This window comes from Pogona vitticeps, chromosome 1 (assembly GCF_051106095.1).
Source record: "Pogona vitticeps strain Pit_001003342236 chromosome 1, PviZW2.1, whole genome shotgun sequence".
In the NCBI taxonomy this organism is placed as follows: Eukaryota; Metazoa; Chordata; class Lepidosauria; order Squamata; family Agamidae; genus Pogona; species Pogona vitticeps.
In genome coordinates, this window is record NC_135783.1 from 85,336,022 (window position 1) to 85,361,203 (window position 25,182).

A 25,182-nucleotide genomic window follows, 5' to 3' on the forward strand; every position below is an offset into this window, starting at 1 on the left:
GTGGCAGGAGAAAAAGGGTTGTTTCTAAACAAGTCTCTTCCTCTTTTACATATGTCTCTACACCTGCACAACTCTCCATAATTGCAACATTCTACCAGATCAGCTGGCGTGCCTGGCGTGCTCTGGTCCATGGGGTCACGAAGAGTCAGACACGACTAAACGACGACGACCGGATCAGCTGAATGAGTACATATCAAGAAGTACAGTGAATCTTAAGGGAGGAAGAAAAAGGGTTTGCATGCACGCATGGATGCACTGATGTGAATGGTAGTGATTCCAGCTAATGTCTCCTATAAGAGATTAAACCAAATTATCACATATTTTTCAGCAGATGTGTGGTCACATTCTTGGCAGGACAGTGCAGATGACTAAGCTATTCTAGAACAGGAGAAGAAACCTTAGGATAGTTGAGTCACCAGCACTGTTTGTGCCTTTTGGAGCCAACTCATATGTGACACAGGAGATTTGTGATTAGAACACTCTGCGAATGTCTGTTTTGAAACTTAAATGCCCCTGAGAGTCTTTCAAACTTGATTTGATCAACAGTGTTAGAGAAGGAAGCTATTCAGTCTTCCCCCGGCCACTAGAATCCTTGATCATCCCATCCCAGAATGATGATTATTAGCTCTCTTGTGAGAAAAGATGGTCTTTAGAGAAGTACTTGTTCTGATCACCAGAGTTCAGGAAAGAATTTGGTCTCACAGTCTGAGGGCACGGCTACACAGTAATATACTCAATGATTTGTCCCAGAGTTAGTGTGGTTACATATGATGCCTTTGTCAGCAACTACATGATATAAAGCTAATTGTGTAGAAACCTCTCTTTTTCAATGGGTGTTCAGTGCATTTTCATCTGCCAGCAGATCTCCTAGTATTCTGTTCCAATTCTTCCTGCATCAATCTGCTTTGGTTTCTGCTGTGTGCTTGCTAAAAGGGTGAGGACAGCAGTCCTAGGTGACATCTTTCCTTGGGGAAAAGAAACTGTACAGGGAAGACGGTCTGATTTCCTCCCCAAAGGTCTTCTTGCTGCAGTACAAAGAAGCTTTTCACACACACCTGTCTCTCTTTTATTTTAAACACACTGGAGGAACTGTGTGAAGCTGATAAATTATTTCAACTCAGTGCTATATCACTTCTCAAAAAAAATTGTTCATAAAGACATAAGACATAAGACATAAGAAATTTATTTGTCATTGCACTCACAAGTGGGTGCAACGAAATGAGGTAGGTGGATGTAATGGAAGAGGGATTAAAGGAAGGGTGGGAGAATAAGAGGGCAACGTTAAAAGAGCAAGAGGCTGTGCTCCCTATGATAATTTCAGAAATTATAAGTACAACGATGGCTCTTGCCATGGGATAATGGGACATTTATCTCTGTATCTTGGGTGCAGAGAGAAATGTTCAGAGTTTAAACTTCTTTCATTGCTGAAAATGAGGCACTTCTTTTAGGAGGTCTTTTTCTATTCCTCCATAACCCATTAATAGTTCTAGTCCATATCAATGGCAATAGTGATTTCAGTGGTGGAAACTGTCCCTGACCTGGTTTAATTTTTTTTTAAGCAATCCAATTTAATCTGGCTGTATTTCTGTGAGTGCTGCCGATTCCACCCCCCAGTGGTTCCAGCTGGGTCTCCCAGTAACCATGGGCTCCACATTGTAGGGATAATCAGTAATAGCCTTTATTTCTCCAAACAGAAACAGGGACTGTAAGTCCTTCTGTGAGCTTCAGGGTGTGAGGGTGCACCAACCCTTCAGGGGATGTCCTTTCAAGGAAGGCCCCTGTTAATGCCACTAAGAGATCCAGCCTTGAAACACAGGGGGGAAAGATGAATCACAACCTCAGTCAGAATGGTTGATAGAGATGGGTGGGAGATACTGGTGTCTGATCCTTTGCTTCTCCAGGAGTCTCCTCCATCTCTCTTGCTGGTGCATTCATTGCCAGCACTGTAGCGGAGTCCAAGTGGGTGTCATTGCTCCTCTGCATGGCATGGGCACCCAGGTCTTGATGGTGGTGGTAAGGACTCTGTTAGTCCAGGTACAGTGGCCCTTCATCCACAGCCCCCTCCTCTGCCCAACAGGTAGGGTTTAGGGGTTTTTGGCTAGGGATTCCTCCTCTCAGTGGCTTTCTATCTCTCCTGAGGTGCAAAACTAAGGGTTCCAAGCCTCAATATGTGGCCTCCTCACATATCTCCTCTGCCCTTGAGGTTTCCATGTCTCTGTCTCAGAAGGAAGTTCCTGAGTCCTCCTGTTTCTTTTTCTTTATTCTAGCCCTTTATTCTAGTCCTCCTCCTCCCTCTGCAGGGACTTGGGAGCCGAAGTTTCTCCTGGGCTGTCCCAGAGCAGCAGGGCAAGGGCAGACAGCTCATCTGCGGTGCCTATGGTGAACCCCTCACAACCTCAGTGTGTACTGACACCCTGAAAAATACCCTAAACCTGCTTTTATATTGTTGCTCAAGTTTTTTTAAAGTTAGAAATTTGATCACAGCTCTCTTAGGAGATGAACTCTGTGAATTAGGAAATTTCCTATATTAGTCTCACAATTCCCATGTTTCATTATTCTAACATTCGGGAGTATATTATAATAAAAGAGTAATATTCTTGTTTCATTAGTATGATGACTGCTTTTAAAGTTTTTGAAGCTTTTGAAACTTTTGAACAATAATATTTTAGATTTCTATTTTTAAATTTGTGCATATGCTCCTTTTAAACCAATAGCCCATATGGTAGCTTCATGAAGGATTTAACAAAAAAACATTTGTTTTTCCCAACTCACAGTTTTGGTATTTGAAGAAAGATGCTTTGCCAGAAAATCCTCTGAGTACAGTCACTCCCAAGTTGTTTCTGACATATTGGGGAAAAAAATCCCAGCTGTTTGGCTATGCTGCTCAAAGCATTAACGTTTGCTTAGTTTTCAAAACACATGACATTCCTATCTGGGAAGCTTTTGGGAGGTTTTTAAAAAGTGACTTCCCTCCCCCAAGAGATGCCCTTCTTTCTAAAATTCTTAATATATATCTTCCTAGTTTTCCCAAAAGTTCACTTGTGTATCAAGACTCAGATCTGCTCTGACTTAGATGCTGCTGATGATGTAACTTGGGTCCCTGCTTGTCTCATTATAATGGATAACCTTCAATTGGTGTGGTCTGATGATGTGGGCAGGACCTTTGGAGAAGCCACCACATGTATGCTGGACCACTGATGGACTCGATGAAGGCTAACAAACTGAAACTTAAGATAAGACAGAGGCATTCCTGGTCAATTGCGAGGCAAATCAGAGGATAGGGATCCAAGCTGTAGTAGCCAGATGGATGGTATTGAACATACAGGTTTAAGTAGTGGCCCAAGTGCATTTGCACAGTTAAAGTTGGTGCACCAAGTGCACATGTTCATTGAGATGTCTCATCTGGCCACAGTGACACATGCCTTAGTTACATCCTGTTTGGATTACTGCGACACACTGTCTGTGAAGCTGCCTTTGTAGAGTATTTGGAAACTTCAGCTGGTTTAAAAATGCTGCAGCCAGACTGCTAACTGGCACTGGCTGTAGGAAGCATGTTGCTCCTCCCCACAACCTCAGCAAGTCCTTTGCAGCCCGATCCACCCTACACCGAAAACGACCAGTCTGGACAGGCCTTTAGTAGAAAATGTGATGTGCTACTATTTTGCAAGAACTAATAAAGCTAGTAGTACTACATGTGTCTTTTGAGCAGTCATCTTATCTTTCAGTACCTGTTGTTTGTGTGTATGTTTGTACTCAGCTTCACAAAAGTTTTGTGGTGAGTGCAAAAAATATGATGGGGAATACAGTATTTGTCCCACTCTTCCACTAAACACAAATACAATTGTTAGGACTTGGAGAACCTTTTAAAGATTGTCTTGGCATCCCAAGACAGCTATTTTCCAACCAAAACCAAGTGAAGAGTGAGATTTCTTTTCCTCACACCTATCCTTGGGTGTTTGTTTTTATCTTTTGTAAACTGCTTACCGACCTTAATTACAATAATATGTCTAATATAGTCTGGCTCTAAAATTCTAAATTGTGCCATTTAAGTTATCAAAAGGGGAATTCTGATTTGTTTCAATGGACTGCTTTTCCACAACTATAGCACTTTAATAGAAAATGTTTGTGTCCTAGTTTTTATAAGTAATATAAGAGTAGGATATTAAGAGATGATCCAAGAACGTGATCTCTCTCTCTTTCTCTTTGTACATATTGGGATATTTTCTTGTGATATTATGTTTCGATTGCAAAGTATTTTTAAAAATTGGCCCTTATGAAATAAAGCAACCACAACTGTTGCTATGTTCCTCAGCATTCTCCAATCTTTTGCCCTCCAGACATATTAGGGTACAACTTTCATTATGTCCAATCAGCATGGCAATTAGTCATGCTGGATGGAGAGACAGAGAGTGGTATTCCAATATGTCTGGAGGGCACCAGGTTGGGAGAAGGCTGGTATACAGGATTAAAAGGAAAATGTAAATGATGGCATAGCAGCAAGAGTGATTAATTTCCATCATTCCTATAAGAGATTAAGAAAACTACCTGACAGAAATTCATACTGTGATGCCCAACAAGAATGAAGACAACCTAAAGCATCCACACATGTGTGAAAAGAGGATGCATTAATAGCACAGTTACCAGACTCTCAAAACTAGACTAGCAACAGGACAAAAACAATGTAACAGCACAAAACTATCCATCAAATAATTTTCGTACAGTGTACAATTCATATGAGTATATTTATGGAGGTAAAACATGATTAATTGCAACTTCGATATTGAATGCAAAATACTGCCAAATGGCCTTCTTCCTTAGCCAATTATTTATATTGCCAACTATATATACTTTTCATCCCACAAAAGATGGCTATAATACCCACATACCTTTTCATAACAGCTACAGACCTAGATCTGGTCTGGTCACAACAGATAAAAGAGACTGACAATGGGGGTTATCATTAGAAGATTACTACTAGTTATTTATAGTTATAAGAAATACGTACAGTGTGAGACAGCTGCATTCCAAAAGTTGTAGACAAGAGAATATGGATCAAAAACATTCTGGGATGCCAACTGGCATAGTTACACTGGTGCAATAGGTGAATATGGAAAATACTATGTATGTTTTCTCCATTTAATGCAGTTGCACTTCAAAGTTTTTGTTTATACCAATGGGTAAACTAATTTATGTAAGCCGTGATCCTATGAGGACTTCCCTAGAAATAAGCCAAAATAAATTCAATGGGATTTAGTTCTGTATAGTCATGGAAAAGATTGCACTGTGAACCAATTATTAAATTCTGTTAGTGAGAACTGTTTAAAATGCACAGCTTCAAACCATCAGCAAAATGTCAAGTGCTGCTCATGTCATATTCTACTTCAACTAACTCAATTCCCAAAAGGGTACAGGCAAATGTCAGCTTACTGAATTGTTTAGCAAATACCATTTTATGCTGGACAACTTGCACCTCACACAGCTTAAGCTAAACAGCACTTTTTCGTCCATTTGTCACTTTTTTTCAATCCAGTTGCCCCTAAAACTTAAAATAGTTTCTCTGCTACATCCTTTTTCTTCTTTAGCGATGCAATTCTTCATTTTTCATTTCTGAATAGAAAGTAATTTGTCAAAGACAATGTCTTTTGTGAGATATTTAAAGAGATTGTTCATTGTCAAAGAAGTGGTTATTAATACATCACAGTATAATAAGAAATCCAATATCCTCAAAGTATATTTGTCATGTTCCTCTTAAAATTGTCCTTTATTACCTTTGCAGCTAAAACATATTAGATTGAAACTTTCAGTAACAATTATGCATAACAGAGAAAAATAAAGGTTTGAGTAATTAGCATCTGCAACTAGTTGTGTGCACAGGCCCCCCAACCTGGTCTGTGGCCAAATAAATGATACACAGATTGGGGCTGCCCCCATGCCCCTTTCGTAATGATGGGTCCTATTGGGAACATCAGCTATCATCCAATGTTCTCCTTTGGTGCCAGAAGCTCCGTCTACTCCTACTATGTATTATATTTGCTCTCCTCTTTCCTCATTTCAAATTCCCAAGTGTCTTTGGTTAAAAACTTTTAAATTCCCAAATATGGGACAGAACACGAAGGACTGTTGTGGGTCCAAAACCCCATGGGTGACCAAAATTTCTTTGTTGTGTCTGATGGTACTTCCAAAATAGCACAAATATGTTTGGTTGATTTTTTTTGCACGCTTGACTGAAGACAGACAGTTCATATCCCTAACCGCAACATTTTACAACAACTGCAGGAAGGACTAATGGTGTTTCCATGCTGAAGTGCTGAGGATACCAATCACACACCTCCACATTATGTAATAGTCTATGGACTGAAGTTTTTTCTAAGCTTTAGTCACATTGGAGCAATTTCCCTCTGATGACCTGCAGGCAATTCTCACCACCCACAATGTTGCTTATTATAGTGAAAGTTTGTGTGTTATAGACGCTATTCAAAAGGGGACCCTGAACTTGAATAGCATCTCTGGTTGTGTTTTGAGTGGATGGGGGGCTTATGGATCAGGCAGGGGTTCCTCAAATTCCCCCCAGCTGGGGACACCTTCCTGCTTCTTAAGCCACCTACTTACTACTGCTGCATGGCAGTGCAGCAGATATTACATGGCAGAGCATTCTGCATTCAACATTCTACAAGACAATTCTAAAAAACAGGGCCACATCAAACCAAAAATTATAACTTGTAAACTGGGCTTTGGCTCAGCATCACCTTTGGCACAGTAGGACTAGACAGTCTGATGTTCTATGCCAGATTTGGTGAAACTTGGTTAAACAATTTGAGAGTTACTGTATTTTTAAAATACAGTACAGACATCATCTCCACCCCCCACCCCCTGGTTCAGACACAGGTGACTTTGGTCAGCAGATAAGAAACTGCTGAAATATATTTCAGACATAACATTTTTATCTTAGAAGGACAGCAATTAGCATAGCCCTCCTTTTAAGCTTGCATCAGATCCATCCAGTAGTTATACAAAACTTTGTCACTTAAATTGGTTCTTTCTATATAGCACATGGAAAAGAGTCAGTCCAAGAAATCCTTCTAGCCCAAGCTATGAGATTGAATAAATTCTTGAGAGGTTCCTGATCATATATAAGCATCTGAGAAGGATAAGGAGATTTTTAGTGGTATTGGTTAGTGGAGAAAGGCATTTTAGGACTGCAGTCTGATCTGCAGTTACGTGCAAGTATGTTCTATGAAACATAACTGAAAATCCAACTGTCCCTAAGCAAAGTTAAGGGAATGGGCATGAAAAATATAAAGAGTTCCTTTCAAGTAAACATGCCTTATTCGTGTCTTATTTATTTGTGTCTGTTTGTTTTTGTTTCAACTTTCCCTTCTGGCAGTTAATGAGGATAAACAAGGAATATGGGGCAGAGAAGAAGAGGAGAAAATAAAGCAGCAAGCAAGCACCTCACACTCTTCCTTCATGCATCTGAATGCCCTTTGCTGCCAAATGATTACTGTATTTTGACTTTGATTTCCAGTGACAATCTTTGCCCTCCCTTCTTTCCATTTAAAAGATGAGGCAACATCTTTTAGAAAATATGCAGGCAACATGTTTGTAAAGCTTTTGGGCCTATGTGGCTTTTCTTCCTCAGGTTGCCTACCCCAAGGAAAGGGTTTGGAAACTGGAACATAGCTTTCTAGTCTGCATTCTGTGGAGCAGACATGGCAACATTGGTTTACCTAAGAGACTAAAGATTGTGCATGTTCCATTGTTGTATGCCTTGTGCTCCTGTGCTTCATCAACAACCCTTCAAAGTATTTTGGCACGGATGGACTACAGCCACATGCAAACTGTTCACACTATTGTCTTCTCCCAGTAACCACAATATAGATCATGTGATCATCATCTGGGATCCTCTACCATTCAGTATTTCTACATGAGTGAAATTGCTGTAGGAATTTGTGTATGTATACTTAAAACTTCCATTTTAAAATTCAGGAAAGCAATAGACATCGAGAGAAATTGTTGAAAAACAGCCCTGACAATTCATTTGTGTTTGGATGAGATGTGGTTAACTGGTGAAAAAAAAAAAACAGGTTCTGGGAGTTTTCTCTCCTTTCTGTCTCCTTCTGAATGGTAGTGAGCAGAAGAGTGTTTCCTATAGACCTCCTTGACTGCTAACATGGGTGTCATAAACATTTAGGCTGTCCTTTGTTATGTAAAGTTTGGCATCCCTTTTCCTGCCAGCAAGGTGGACATGACATCGCGTAGCAATATCGGATCATTTTATCACATTTTGAATCATGGATACAGAAGCACATTCATAAAATGGAGGTTTTGTTTTTGAAGAATTGAATACATTTGGGTGTCTTCCACTAAAAATTGAACAGTTTGACAAGGTGAAGAACTGTTTATACAAACTGTAGAAAGAAAGCCTCAAGCAATGAAGTAGGGCTGTGCTCATAGATTCTGTGAATTTCTGAACAGCACCCAAAATAAACATATGCTTTTGCTGAACATGTTGATTATCTTTCAGAGAAGAACAAAAACGGAAATGTTTTCACTGCTATGAGTACTCTGAAAATTTGCCACTGGTTAAGAGATGATGTCAATAATTTACCTAGCTATTGGTTCAATATCAAATTAAATTACATTAAATTAAATATTTCAACCTATACTACATTGTATATTGAACAGAAAAGATAAGGAATAGATTCTTCCACTTCATTTCCAATAATAAAAAAGGAAGAAATTATGCATTCAAAATTAATTTTCAGATGAAAACAAGCATAAGAGCTGCCCTTTTTCAGAAGACAAGGCAAACAGAAGAGCTTTGTCATACAGGTGTTGTGGAGAGAATGAAACAACTGAAAGAGAGAAACTAAGATCTATTATTACTGAATGACAGTGCAGCGATACATATTGTGCATGGCGCACCATGAAAAAAATTATAACTCTGAAACTGAATTTTGGATCAGTAACACATTTGGCATAGATGTAGCAGATAATCTGCTCTTGCTTTGTGCCAAATTTGGGCAATCGGTTTTTAAGTTATGATTTTAAAAAAGTAAAACAGAAAGAAGGATTATATTATCAAAAAACCTTCTGGTCTATAGCAGAAGAGTTTCATTTGGTAGATGCATAGACAGCAATACATATAAAAGAGAAAGATTATACATTCTACTCAAATTCGCAAAAGACATGGTCTAGAATAGATGCATGCTGGATTCCAATAAACTGGATAAATGTGGTGATTATAGACATACTACCAAGAACATTTGCTGATCACAGTCCAGTTATTTTACAACTGAATATACAAAATAAAACATTGTTCTGGAGAATGAACACAAATTTTTTGCAAAATGAAGATTTTGAGAAAGAAGCAATGCAAGAAATGTCTTGGTTCTGTAAGGAAAATAAAACTCCAGATGTACCAATGAGAGTAGTCTGAGATGCAGGAAAAGAAGGATAGTTATAAAGCATGCGGCAAGACCAAAAAAGAAAAGAAAAGAAATACAAAACTACAAAGAATTAGAGAAAAAAACTCTTCCAGTTAGAACAACAGTCAAAACAAAATAGCTCAATTGAAAAACTAGTAGATAATATGAAATCAGTACAACATCAAATAAATCTATGTTGGATGTCAGAAATGGCAATGAAGATAAAACAAGTAAAACAAAATTTCTTTGAAAAAGCAAGCAAACAAACCAGGCAAATGGCTTGCCTATAGACTGAGAAAAGAACAAACAAGAAACCAAATTATAAATCTTAAAGACCAGGAAGAACAGACTAAATGGGAGCAGAAGGAAATAAAAAATTGTCAAGGATTTCTATCAAGCACTATGCAAAGAACCAGGGAAAGCAATAATAGAGGAAAGAGAATATTTACAGAAGTTTCAGTTAAAGTGGTGGAAGCTATTAGAAAACAAAAGAATAATAAATCTCCAGGAAGTGATGGAATACCGGCTGAATATTACAAGAATTTTGAAGAAGTTCTAGGTTTACTCTTTGAGGAATTAACAGAAGAAATAGAAATAGAAAAAGAAATTCCCACTTCATGGAAAGAAGCAATAATTTCAGTGATAAATAAAGAAGGTACAGATCAATCAGAAATCCAGAACTATAGACCAATTTCGTTATTGAATGTAGATTATAAAATTTTTGCATCAATCTTAGTAAACAGATTGAAAAAGGTTTTGGTGCAGATCATTCATCAGGACCAATCAGGATTCCTACAAAAAGACAAATGAAAAACAATATCAGGATAGTATTGAATGTCTTGGAATACTATGAAGCCCACACTGAAAAACAGATGGCATTAATATTTTTTGATGCAGAGAAGGCCTTTGACAATATGAACTGGAATTTTTTTGCTGACACAATTGCAATTAATGGAAGCTGGAGAGAAGTTTATAGGAGAAATTAAAGCAATATATTCTAAACAAGAAGCAAAGAATTCAAATTTTAAAAAGCACAAGGCAAGGATGCCCGCTGTCCCCCTACTGTTTATTCTCATGTTGGAAGTCCTGAACCAACAAATCAGAGAGGATAAGAGAATCAAAGGTTTAAAGATAAAAGTACTCCAATTTCACTTATCTGGTGCCTGTGCTGCCTGAAAATATTATATTAAAAAAACCCTGAGAAATGCATGTTTCCAATACAGTGGTGCCTCACATTATGACGTTAATTCATTCCAGCAAAATCGCTGTCGAACGAAAACGTCGTAAAGTGATTTTAAAAAGCCGATAGAAACACATTAAAACCCGGTTAATGTGTTCCTATGGGCTGGGAACTCACCGTCCAGCCAAGATCCTCCATAGCACGGCCATTTCCGTTGCCTGTGCAGCGAGGAATCCATCCCAGAAAACAGCGGGTGGCCATTTTGTTTACCCGGTGGCCATTTTGAAACCACCGATCAGCTGTTAAAAATCATCGTTTTGCGGGAATCGGTTCCCGAAGCAGGGAACCAATAATCGCAAAGCGAAATTCTCCCATAGGGGACATCATTTTGCGATCGCTTTTGCGATTGCAAAAACATCAACGTCAAGCGGTTTCATCGTTAAACGGAGCGCACATCTTGTGGGGTACCACTGTATGTATTATTATAAATGGCCACTAGAGGGAACCAGAGATTATGCTGTATATAGGGTTCATTATATCTGTGGTTTCCAGCATCCACGGGGCGGTGATTGGAATCAATCTCTCATGGATCCAACAGTCCTGCTATAGTATGGATGATTTTGACCTTAGTTTCTAATTATAATCTTTGCTAACTACAACCTCTCCCTTTTTTTATTTCAAAAAGCAAAAATACATCTTTTGGAAAACATGCACATATGTCCATAGAGTTTGGGGTTCAATATAACTTTTCTTCCTCTGCTTACTTAGCTCAAAGAAAGTGTTTGGAAATTGGAACAGAGCTTTCCAGTATGCATTCTGGGGAACGAGCATTACAACAATGCTTTGCCCGGAAAGGTAGGTCTGTTTCACCATTGTACACATTGTACCTACTCAGACCTATTCACCATGTAATTAAGTCCAAAGCAGTACTTCAGAGTATTTTGGCACAGAGAGATTTACAGGCACATCCAAGCTGTTCTTGCTTTTGTCCTCTCCCAGTGACCATAGTACAGATCATGTACTCATCTTCTGGAATCCTCTACCACTGGGTAATTCTACATGAGTGAAGTTTTTTTGGAATTTGTGTGTGCAGTGTATGCATATTTAAATTCCCATTTTAAAAAGCCAGGAAATTACATTTTTAAAAAACCTTCTGGTTTATGAATGTGGGTATTGTGCTTCTCTACCCAAGATTCAACACTCCAAGAAATGACTTGATATTACTGCACAATATCATACCTGTATTGTCAGCAAGAAAAAGATTATTTATTTATTTATTTATTTATTTATTTATTTATTTATTTATTTATTTATTTATTTATTTATTTATTTATTTATTTATTTATTTATTTATTTATTTATTTATTTATTTATTTATTCAATTTATATGCCGCCCACACTACCCAGAGGTCTCTGGGAGGTTACTAAGCTTTACATTATTATTAGTTTTATTATTATTAGTTTACATAGCAAAAGGCAGCCTGAACGTTGACAACACCAATGGCAACTGTCAAGATGGTCTTCTACAGGATACCCTCTCCTGCTCTGTGACACCATGAAAGGGAAATCCCAGAAACTGACTTTTTTCAGACAACCACTTCCCACCCAATAATAAAGCAATTGTCAGGGTTGTAACTCAATAAGTGTGAATAGTAGTGAACATAAGAGGGTATCAAGTAGACCATCTTGACTGCTGCTATTTGTATTGTCAACATTCAGATTTCCGTTTGCTATGTAAAACTTGGCAATATTGGGCTCTTTTCTTGTGTTTTGAAACACGGTTACTGAAGCACTATACCTAGCATTCATAAACTGGAAGGTTTTTTGAAAAATTGATTTTTTAAAAAAAATGAGAGAAGAGAAATAATATGATGAAATTAGAATTACAAGTAATGAAACTATTTCAGATTTATGCACCTTTGGATTTAAATTCTCTCCAAAGCAGAAATGAATATAGGTCAAATTACATTGTTATCTCCTCGATCCCCATTCTGTAATTAATCTCTCTTTTTAGCTGGACAATTGATCACATTCGGCTGACATGGAAAAGAAAATGAGACTGTTTAGTGATTCTGAGGAATATTGCAAGAAATGTATTTCAATGATACAGCATATACTTCACACAGTTCCAGGTGTGATCTTTGGCATCTCCCAGCACAGCTGAAAAACATCTTAATCTGAAATCATGAAAAACTGCTGTTAATTGTTGTACATAATACTTAATAAGATGCTTCAGTCTTAGGAAGTTACCTATGTTCCTAAGAGAAAAAAATGCCAAAAATTGGCACTGGAATTGATTTGAGGGGAAAAAAAGGCAAAGAAAGGATCAAATAAGGAATGTATGTGTGAAGGTTGTGCAAATAAGAATGAAAATCAATATTGCCAATAGCAGGTGAAATCTTCTTGCATAGTAAGTAAGTCATACTAGAGTTTGGCACACTGATTCAATGGGCATTTAATGAGTCACATCCTCCATAAGTTCCATTGACTTAAATGGACCTATTCTAGTTGAGACTTACTTTAGCATAGTAAATTACAACCAGAGCAGGCCCATTTGAATTAATGGAACTCAGAGAGGAGTTGACTCTCCAAATCCGTACTGATTCAATGGTCCTACTGTACTGTGATTTAGTAAGATAAACAACATAATTTCAGCTGTTATGTAAAATTAGGGAGACACGTCAGAGTTTAATATGCTGATTTGCCCATGAAGGAAACAGATGCAAGAATAGATGGGCCAAAGAGATAAAGCAGAATATCTACCACCTTCTTTTACACAGAAGTCTCCAACATGCTCCCACCTATGGAGAATTGATGAAATTTCACATATAGTATAACAGAGGAACGTGAGCAAAAGCAACTTCCACAATGCTGTCTCTAAGTTTATGTGTTTTGTGGAGAAAGCATGCATGACCTAGAACAGCAAAATGCTTCTACAAGAGAGATAGAGATCTTTTAGTCCAGGGGTCAGGGAACTTTTTTACCTTTTACCCCCTAAAACATTTATATACGGCAACATTACCCCCTTGATTTGAAAGTATCTCGGTCACACACGGGCAGTCGAGCGCCGCCACCGCAGCCTCACCGACTGCGCCCGGGTTGCCTCCTCCTCTTTCGGCTGGCAGGGCCACGCTCAGTCCTTGGCCCTGCAGGGGCGGCTCCCTTTCTCTGCCAGCAGGCGGCTCCTGAGCAGCAGTTGAAGAGCAGCAGGTGGCTTGCCCACCGGGGGGTACCTGACGTCGCCTCCTGCTCCGGCACTGGCTCCAGCGGCTGCTCACTGGGGCAGCCGCATCGGGCCTCGGTGTCAGGGCTCCCATGGGCCTTGCCGTTGAAGCGCCGCAACACCTGCCGCACAGAGGGTGAGAGGGTCTGCCAGGCCTGGCCGGCTGGCCAGCATGGAAGTGCCACAGAAGGAAGCTGCCACCAATGAGGACAGGGCATGGGCCGTGTTGTCCCAGTGCCAGGAGGCTGAGACTGGCCTGGGCCACTGTTGTGGCCACACCCATCTCCCTCTGCCACAATCCACCTCTCCAGGCACTGGAAGGAGAGGCTCCTCCCGGCTGGGGCACTCCGACCACTTGCCCCAGCCTCGCCCTCTGCTATGGCCGGCCCCACCACCACTGCCTCAGCTGCTGTATGCCGCCAACCGGGGCCCATCACCGGCCGCCATCCACTGTGGCTTGGTTGCAGCTGGGCCAGAGAAGAGGGCGATTGGGCAGCCAGGGGCCCCCCTCCAGGCAGAAGATGATGAGGATGAGGATGAGGAGGGAAGGGGGTTAGGGTCACGTCCACATTACCCCCAGGATTTTCACTTTTACCCCATTTGGGGTAATTTACCCCTGTTCCCTGACCACTGTTTTAGTCCATGGAAGGGAGACAGCCATGAGTGTTTCTCACTTATCTTGCAAGCATCTTCAGCTGTTACTTCAAGTAAGTGATTGGAGAGAGGAGGGTCTTTAATGGTATTTAATTTTTTTTTGATACTGTGCACACTGATATGTGCTTTACAGGTAGGCAAAGTGTTTATTGAATTGAGTTTAGCTATTGAGACGAAATATACTATTGAATGCACACATAGCTTAACTGTGCTTTTATGGACTGGGGGTGGGAGATGGAATTTCCAAGTGGTTAAGACTTACATCAGATCACATTGATTTGTTTTGTCCCACCTAGTCCATTACTCGGCCCTAAACAATCCCTATGATCCAAATCATTACTGGAATGTCCTTCATCCCAAAAATGGAATTTGGTTGCTAGGACTGGGTTAAAAGAAAAAGAAAAGGGCTCATATATGTTTGAGACCAATTATGACATTCACCATGGCATCTCAAATTATCAATATGATATGGAAATTATTATAGCAAAATTAACGTATATAGGCTTGCTTTCATGGTTCTTTGCCCAGATCATCATACCCCTACGAAGAAAACGGAGTGGTGCAAAGGACTTCTTGAAAAACTCCCTACGGAACTCATGCGGCTATTAGACAAATGTCTAATTAGACTAATTACTCATATTGCAATGTATGATTCAAAATATTGGACACAAAGAACAGAAGGAAATTGGCACAATTTCTTTGTCATTTATCCTTGCACACAAAACATCTATGCAGTAGGTTAAGAATGCGGACAGCTAGAGGCTGGAGTGTAACACCGTCTGAAATACCACATCCTTTCCCAGTGCAACTGGAATGTAAACTGAACAAGGATTTTTTTAAAAATCCCCATACATGTGGTGGCTTTTAACTCGAAGTACTTTATGCCTTGATTTATTTCTTTAGATTTTAAAGATGAACACGAAGTAGAACATTCTTCACATGATGAAAAACAAACAACACTCAGCCCATTCACACTAATGTCTGGCAGTCACTGCAAGCCACTCAGCAAGTGGGGATGGAGAGGCAGCCTTGGCCATATCATTATGCTATTAACTTAACTTCTAAAATAAACCAAGTATAACTCAACCGTGGAAATGACCATAATACCTGTCATTTGGTTTCACTGCTTTATTGAACAATGTATCATAGCCCTGGAAATATTATTCCCACTGATTGTCATTGTCAGTGTTGCTACAACGGCTTCCATTTATAGTATTAGATTTTTAAATTGCACCCACTACGCGTAGCAATGTACAATTACAATTATCAGAACGTAATGATAAAACAAAAAATACACAGAGAAAAATAAACTCATACCATGCAATAAAATTTGAAAGCACCACCACAAGGGAAGGGAGATATTTATTTTATACATCATTTAAATATTATACAGCCCTATATAACAGATAGGAGCCTACACTGCCCATCTAAAAGAGAGGAATGTATTTCACCTTCTGACTTCTACAGTCATGATGTTGCTTTTGAAAAGATCCTGTCCCAAGAACCCATTCACAAAATATTTATTTATTTATTTATTTATTTTATTTCTATCCCGCCTATCTGATCATATTAGACCACTCTAGGCGGCGTACAGTAAAAACAACAATGTAATTTTAAAACTTTACAGCAGAAACGTAAATAAAAAAAATAAAAATAAAGAACAGAATAAGAAAAAAGATCGTCAAGGGTTTTCTGTTGGGAAGGCCCGCCTATACATCAATGTTTTTAGTTGTTTCTTAAAAATGCCCAGGGAGGGAGCCGCGCGAATCTCAGGGGGCAAGTTGTTCCAAAGGCGAGGAGCCACCGCCGAGAAGGCCCGGTTTCTGGTCTTTTCCTTTCGGGCCTCTCTCGGCGTTAGGCTCCTCAGCCTTATCTCCTGGCTCGCGCGAGTGACACGGGTAGATCTAGGTGGGAGAAGGCATTCCGCCAAGTATCGAGGTCCTAAACCGTTTAGGGCTTTGTAAGTAAGCGTTAACACTTTGAAATCAATGCGGAATCGGATGGGCAGCCAATGCAATGCAGCCAGAGTGGGGGAGATATGTTGGTATCTTCTCAGCCCACTGAGTAGTCTGGCCACCGCATTCTGCACCACCTGTAGTTTCCACATCAATCTCAAAGGTAGCCCCACATAGAGCGCATTACAGTGGTCTAATCTCGAGACTACAAGCGCATGCACCAGAGTGGTGAGAGACCCCACATCAAGGTAGGGCCGCAGCTGGGCTATCCGCCTGAGATGGAAAAAAGCGGAACGGACCATGGACGCCACCTGTACCTCTTTTCTAATCTGTGCCAGTACTTTTCTTAAGAGTGTAATCAGATGGCATTTTATCTTATGTTTCGGGTGATTTGGAAATGGACTAATTCACTCTATTTCCCAGCAACTGTTTACCATGCAGGCAATTATGAACCAGCTGAACCCTTATCCATACCCATCTGCACCATTTTGGATCCTTGTCAAGAGCTTTTTTTGGGGGTGGGGGGTATGTTTAGGATAGCTCCATTTGATCTCTATTTCCAGCATGCATGATCACCAGTATTTAACCAGATTGGCACTAGTAGGTGTTTCTCCTAACAGTTCAATGTTGTGTCAATAGGTTAGCAAGCCAGAGAAGTGGCATGTCACTTACCAAGAAATGGGGAGGGGGGAATTCAATCTTCTCATGCACCCCACAGAGAGGGAGACAGGAGAAGCTGTGGTGGCATGGAGGCTAAGAGAGAGGAATTGGGCTAAATAAGGTTGCTTTGAGGTTTGATGTGGCTTGCTGACCTAAAGCTACCTGATCATGCCATATGAACAGGAATAAACAAAAACTGAAATAAATTCACAATGCCTGGTTCAAAATACCTATGTATCTACAGTCAACTTCCATCAACCTAGATGTACAGAAATTAATGGTATAACTCTCATTGTAATTAAAGCCAAGAGCATCTTGATAGAGAGGGCATTTCACCCCGAAATGAGAGGACACTTTTCCACTGATGAGCCATCTGTGATTATAAACATATACCTCAGAGTATAGTCACTTATTGGGATACTCGATGCATTACATTTCGTAAAATGTTTAATATGCATATATAAAAAGCATGGATATGAATAGCTGATGTCTGAAAATACTTGCACTGTAGTGGTGCACTCATAAGTGTCAGAGCTTAAGTGGAACTCTGCTGGTTTGGATCAAGGGCTACCCAGTACAGTGGTGCCTCGCTTGACGATATTAATTTATTCCAGCGAAATCGCTGTAGAGCGAAAATGTCATAAAGTGAAATAAAAAAGCCCATTGAAATGCATTGAAAACCGTTCAATGCTTTCCCATGGGCTGAAAAACTCACCGTCCAGCAAAGATCCTCCATAGGGGCAGCCATTTTCGGTGCCTATAAAGTGAGGAATCCGTCCAAAAACACAGCAGGGAGCCATTTTGAACAGCCGGTGGCCATTTTGAAAACCCAACTATCAGCTGTTTTGATCGTCGTAATGCGAAGAATTGGTTCCCGAAGCAGGGAATCGATCATCACAAAGCGAAAAAAACCATTAAAACATCATTTTGTGATCGCAAATAAATTGTCATGAAGTGGATTCATCATTATACGGGGTAATCGTTAAGCAGGGCACAACTGTATCATATTTTGTCCCCAGCAGATGCCATTGAGGAGGCCCCAAGCTGGACAGGAGAGTCTTATCTTGCTGCTTTCCTCAGCAATTGGTGTTAAATGGTGTTAAACCCTGCAAATTAAATTTGCAAATTTCCCTGTCTTTCCAAATATCAGGTACTGTTAAAGGTGACAACTGTAGACATAAACATAACCAAATAGGTGACCTAACCCTTTCACCCTTAAGTAGCACCAGATTGTTCTGAACACTGTGTACTTTGTAAATGATTAGTTACATTTAAATAATTTGCTGTGCCATATTATCCTCAGTAGCCCTATGAATCATGCTATTAATCTATGCTCAGTTTTCAAAATTTGACATTAATTACTATCAAGGTTGTATAAAAGAAAGCCAAAATGTGAAGAAATTATTCTCAGCAGAAAGAGATCTTCATTCCAACTTTCTCCTGGAGAAGCTGCAACAAGTCTCTTTTCCTCTGAGCAATAAATCTTTTCTAGCCACTTTCATTCCAATGCATAATATTTAAACACAGTTGCTTCATAATACTGCTACTTCCTCTCTTTTTGGAAGCTGAAAGGCTTACTGAGAAGTAGTTGTGTACCGAAAGTGCCCCAAGTGTTCATAATATTCTAGCTCAAAAATCCACTTTAAAAGTCTTCAGACAAAGTATCTTTTACATACTTTCCTCAAAATCCTAAACATGTTTATTCCAAAATGACTTCCATTGACTACAATGTGGCTTATTTCCTGATAACTGTTTTCTGGACTGCAGTTCTAAAGGCAGTCCTCTTACTTAGCATGGAACTACATCTTTCACTTTGACTTCCTCCCTGTGAAGTCTAGCATTGTCTTCTGTGTAAACTGACAAAGGAGCAAAACAGAAGTTTATACACATAATCTCTCCAGTTACACACACAAAAGGGTGTGTTGCATGAAGGGCACCTCCATTTCTTGTAAATTATCTCCCTCCAATCTTCTGTCCAGCCACTCCTTTCCCTCACTTGGTTTTCCCCTGACCATCAGAACCTCATCTGGGAAAGATGTTCCTGGAGACTTGCTTCAGAAAAAAGAAACTACAGTGGTACCTCGACTTACGAACGTCTCTACTTACGAACATTTTGAGTTACGAACGGCTCCATTCGCAAAATTTTGCTTCAACTTGCGAACGGAGCTTTGACTTATGAATGGAAAAAATTCGGAGAAGGTGGGGAAAGCACAAAATTTCAACTTTCAGTTACCGGTAACTGTTGGCCAGTGAAGAGGGTGCTTGTCTGCTACCTCGCTTGTCCAAGTGGTTAGAGAGTGGATAGGGAGAGAGTATGGACTGTTTTATTTATATTATTTTTTTGCTTTTTTAAAATTTTGATTTTTGGATTTTTGACCTTTTTTAAAAAACAGAGAGACTGCCTGTTCTGGGTGAGTACACTGTATTTACTGTACTGTACAAGGTTTTTTGCAGCTTGGTGGGGGTGTAGGGATAGGTGGGGAGGGGGTTATGTTTCTGTGCCCTGATCGGTCTTGCAGTGTGGATTTAAAATGTGAAAAATAGGGTGTAATATTAAATTAAAATTAAATGTGAAAATTAGACTGTAATTTTAAAATGTAAAATTTATTTATTTATTTTTGCATTCTGTGGCTTTTAGGGCTTGTGTACTGTGACCTTTCTGTTGTTTTAAAATACTGTATGTGGGTTTAAAATGTGACTCCAAAGTCTTTTTTTTCCCTTTGGGCATCTGTTTGTTGTAATAATGGTTGCTGGATGTTGATGCAGGCAGTTTTAAATGGAGTTTAAAATGGAGTCTACTGTAGACTCAAGGCTCCCCTACCCACCCATTGTTTTATCTCTCTCTCTCTCCCTCTATGTCCTCTTTTTGTGATGAGGAGTTCTGTGCAGGAATGGTTGCTGATTCTTGGTGCAAGCAGGTTGTAAAATGCAGTTTAGACTCAAGTCTCTACCCACCCCTCTATGCTCTCTTTTTGTGATGGGGGGGGGTCTGTGTTGGAATAATGGTTGCTGGATTCAGTGGCTTTTAGGGTCTGTGTACTGTACTGTGTGTGCTGAACAGTATGTACATAGTCATGGCTCCAAAGAAAGAAAAGAGCAAAAAAAAAAAAATCATCTCCATTGGAAAAAAAGAACAGGCCACCCCTGTTGGAATAGCTCTATGAAGTCTTTGCACCCACTGTGAAGAAATATCTTTTGGACAACTAGCTTCCTGAGAGGTGCCTTATTCTGATGGACAACACCCCGGCACACACCCCATCCTTGGTGGATGATATCAATGAGGATTTCATCAGGGACAAGTTCCTCCCCCCCCCCAACACAACACCTCTTCTGCAGCACATGGACCAGCAAGTGATCAGTGTGGTAAATCAGCAACTTCAAGAAGATGTACACAAAGGCACTCTTCACCAGGTGCTTCAATGTCATCAAGGAGATGCCCTTGACCCTAAAAGAGTTCTGGAAGACACATTTCAATGTCCTCCACAGCATCAGACTCATCAACAAGACCTGGCAAGATGTCACAACTAGGACCTTGAACTCAGCCTGGAAGAAACTGTGGCCAGAATGTGTCACAGACAGTGGCACTGAGGGGACTGATTCACAGTTGGTGAGGGACATCATCTCCATGGGTGAAGGCATGGGTGTGGATGTTGGCGAAGAGGATGTAGAGGAGCTGGTAGAAAACCACAAAGAGGAGTTGATGACAGAAGAACTTGCAGAACTGCAGGTGATGCCGTCCTGTCCCTCCAGCGCTGCCTGGGGACCGTACTGGAATGGATGCAGGAGAATGGCCTGAGGCTGAACCCGGACAAGACGGAAGTCCTGAGGGTGGGGCCCCCCGTGGTTGGTGGCTCGGTCGACTCTCTCTCGTTTGGGGGGGCGACCTTGACTCCGGTGAGTGGGGTCCGCAGCTTGGGCATACACCTGGACCCGACGCTTACCATGGAAACACAGGTGGCGTCGGTGGTCCGCTCCGCCTTTTTCCATCTTTGGCGGATTGCCAAGCTGCGGCCCTATCTCGACACGGGGGCCCTCACTACCTTAGTGCATGCGCTTGTAATCTCAAGATTAGACCACTGCAACGCGCTCTACGTGGGGCTACCTTTGAGGCTGATACGGAAACTTCAGATGGTGCAGAATGCAGCAGCCAGACTTCTCACTGGTGGGAGAAAATACCATCATATCTCTCCCATCCTGGCTAGACTGCACTGGCTGCCCATTCGTTTCCGTATTGACTTCAAAGTTTTAATGCTCACTTATAAGGCCCTAAACGGTTTGGGACCTCGATATCTGGCGGAACGCCTTCACCCACCAAGTTCTACCCGGATCACCCGCGCGAGCCAGGAGGTGAGGCTGAGGAGCCTGACGCCGAGGGAGGCCCGAAGGGAGAAGACACGAAACCGGGCCTTCTCGGCGGTGGCTCCTCACCTTTGGAACAATCTCCCCCTGAGATCCGCGCGGCCCCTTCCCTGGGCACATTTAAAACTCAGCTAAAAACATGGCTTTATGTTAAGGCCTTCCCTCCTGCCAGCATTTAATTTAATTTAAGTTATTTTTCTCTTTATTTGTTATTTATGATTTATGTTATCTTTGTTAATCGATATTTTTATTTTATGTTCCTATAATTGTATTAATATTGTTGTTAGCCGCTCAGAGTGGTACAGATGAATCAGATGAGCGGGATATAAATCAAATAAATAAATAAATAAATAAAATAAAACTGCAAACCGAGCAGCAGAAGGCTTTTGTGGAGGAGCTTTCCACTGAGGAAGAGGAAGAGGCACCGCAGATTAGCAGTGAGGAGATCAAATTCATGTGCCACATGTCGACCAAGTGCCAGGACTTCTTTGAGAGGCACCACCCAAACAGGACTGTGACAGGAAGAGTTATGAACATGGTGAATGACAACATGGTCAGCCACTTCAGAAAGATTCTTCAGCGCAGGATGAAACAGACAAAACTGGACCGATTTTTCACCCGGACGGAGCCTGCTGCCAAGAGACAGTGAAAGGGAACTCCTGGAGAAGATGACCCAAAGGAGGGGACCTCTACCTCACAGTGATGACCATCTCACCATCCTCCAGCCAGAAGTCACCATGATGTCCTCCAGAAGACACAGAAAGCTAAGTCACCTCTCTTTTGTTTTAAAAGGTGTTGGTGGGCGGGTTGGTTTAAAAGTTGCTTGTTTTGTGTTAAAATGTGTTTTCTTTAAAAGTTGCTTGGTTTAAAAAATGTAGTTGTTAAAATGTGTTGGTTTAAAATGTGTTTCAGCCTCCAACTCTTCCCCCCCCCATTTGTCTTCTCTCTCTCTGTCTTCTCTCTAAAAAGCACAAACGTTTGTCTGAGGGGTCTGTATGCTCCAGTTATGACCTTCCTTCTTCCTTTCCTCTTTTCCCCATTGTTCCCTCCCTCCCTAAAAGGTGCTTGTTTTAAAAGGTGCTTGGTTTGGTTTAAAAGGTGCTTGGTTTGGTTGAAAAGGTGCTTTTCAAGGTGTTGTGTTTAAAAGGTGATCCCTCCCTCCTTTCCCGCCCTTTTTTTTAACCTAGACGTTATTTGGCTTGACTTGGTTTTGTTTAAAAGCTGCTTGTTTTTAAAGGTGTTCTGTTTAGAAGGTGTTCCATCCTCCCCTCCCTCCTTTCCTGACCTTTTTTAAAACCTAAGTTCATCTTAGGTTAAAAGAAAAAAGTTCTCCCCCTAGTGGTAGAGTACAGATTAACCGGCTTTGCATTGGTTCCTATGGGAACTCATGCCTCTACTTGCGGACAGCGCCTCGATCTAAGAACGAAAAACAGCTGGAATGGCTTAAATAGTTTTCAATGCATTCCTATGGGAAATTTTGCCTTGACTTAGAAATGTTTCGATGTACGAACGCCATTCCAATACAGATTAAGTTCGTAAGTCGATGTAACACTGTAAAGCAAAAGGTTTTCCTTTACAATTGGACTCCCCACTATCCTCATGGCATCATTTTCTGTCACTTTCCATGCTTGCAATTCTGTTGCTTCCTGCAGAGGAAATGGATTATAGGGCCAAAATGTCAGGGTGATGTAAAAATGCAAAGCACAACTGTTCAAAGCAAACTGCTTCGCAGAGAGAGAGCAAGTCCATCTGAAGTCCTCCGTAACTGCTTTCCAGTGCTTCATGTAGCAAAACATTGTCCCACAACTGCCATATAAAAGAAACCACACTGCATTTTACAGAAGCCCCTCAAATTCCATCTCACAGCTAAAACTGATAGACGGTTGTGGTCTGTGTAACAAAGGTACTGGCAATGAAAGGATGCCAGGCAAAAACAAAACTAAAATGAAAAACTAAAGAAGACAAAAACATTGTTGCATCTTAAAGACTAACTGCTGTATTTTAATGTAAGCTTTCATGGACAATTCCAATTCTTCAGGCATGAAGCCCACTCTCATGTCTGAAGAAGTGGACATGTCCATGAAAGCTCACATTAAAGACATCTAGTAATTAGTCTTTAATGTGCTACCCACAATGTTTTTGTCTTTAATTTTTCATTTTAGTTTTGTTTTTGCCTCACTTGCTAGCGCAGGCTAACATAGTTGGCTTTTCTAAAATGACAAATAATGAAAGGAGTCACTTATTCAAACTCAGACTGAAGGACTGGCCCATTACTGTATAGATAAAATAGAGGCTCTGAATTTTGAGGAAGACTTCTGGATGCCCACTTTATTTTATAATCAGTTAAAGGTGGTACATGCTATACTTCTGTGTGTATGTGTTTGTGTATGTGTGAGTTTGTGTGTGTGTGTGCATGCGCGTGTGTGTTTGAGTTTTGCATCTGGGTAAGGCTTAAGGAGTATGCATGACTAGGCTATTCTGCACTGCAAGCACTAACAATCGTGAAAAAGAAATATGAATTATGAACCTGAAAACAAACAAAACCCTTCACTGATTAGTGGTCTTTCCCCACACCACCCCATATTTATTTTAGGAATAATGTGAGGTAAACAATTATCTAGACAGCAACTGACCATTGTGCATTCTCAAAATGCCTCATAGACAATTTGCACATAAACTTTTCATAAAGAAGGAACTGTGGACATTTCCTGGTCAATATGCATATTATTATTTATTTTTTATTTATTTAATTTATACCCCGCCTATCTGGTCGGTGAGGACCACTCTAAGCGGCTAGATTCTCCAAGAATCTGCATTTCTTAACATCTGTACAGTCTCACTTGAAGAAGCCTTGGAGAATGTGCTTACTTTGATTGCACTATTTACATTTGGCCATAGCCTCTAATGCTACTTGGGGAATTCACATGTCCTGACTACATTTTGTACATTCTTTGGACACTATGCATAATCAACTTGGGAAATCCACATCTCTCAGTAGTTTCTGTACATTCTCTAGGCAACATGTACATTCACTGGTCTACATGCATAGTTTTAACTGTATTCCTCTTGCTTCTTCGATTTGTTTTGTTCTGAGGTTCATGTTAACAATTCCGCGCATACCACTGCAGCATGTGTGTTTATAGTACTTGGAAATTTTTATGCAAATGTTGGCTTCTTTTGGAGAAAAATCTACATTTGCTATATTCATCATGTTCTACTGAGCAGGAAGATGTCACAACCATTTTTCAAACCATGCTGGGATGAATATGTTCTAGTTTTCAGTACTTGTAGACATGTTGACCCTTTAACCCTATGGTGTTGACAATTTGAAACTCCCAGTGTGAAAGGATTAAATCAGGCTGTGGGGAGAATTGGATTTACAGTTCATTTGTAAGTCCCTTTCTCCTTCTCTCCATGCTTCTTTCCATCAGCCAATCAGTTTGTCCTGAACGCCTATTCAAGCAGTAAGGCATGAAGTAGATCTAACAAGCAGACATCAAGTAGTACTAGAGTTCAGAACTCCTGACATTACTGGCCTGACATTAGTACAGCTCAGGAATGAATTACACAGAGGAAAAAAGGAGGTGTTTTTTTTCAGAAGAAGTCAAGACTCACATTTCAAAAAGGAAAAAATTTTTTAAAAATCCAGGTTATTAGCAGTTGAAGGCATGGACAATGAAAGCAGTTACAAAACTAAAGAGTCAAGGTAAAGGAATAGCTGTA

General features: G+C 40.4%; 1 protein-coding gene across 1 annotated transcript in view; it reads right to left on the minus strand.

Annotated features, from left to right (window-relative positions):
* The window catches only part of LAMA2 (laminin subunit alpha 2), a 535,204-nt gene that overhangs the window by 337,992 nt on the left and 172,030 nt on the right, over positions 1–25,182 (minus strand). The gene's annotated exons all lie outside the window — the stretch shown is intronic.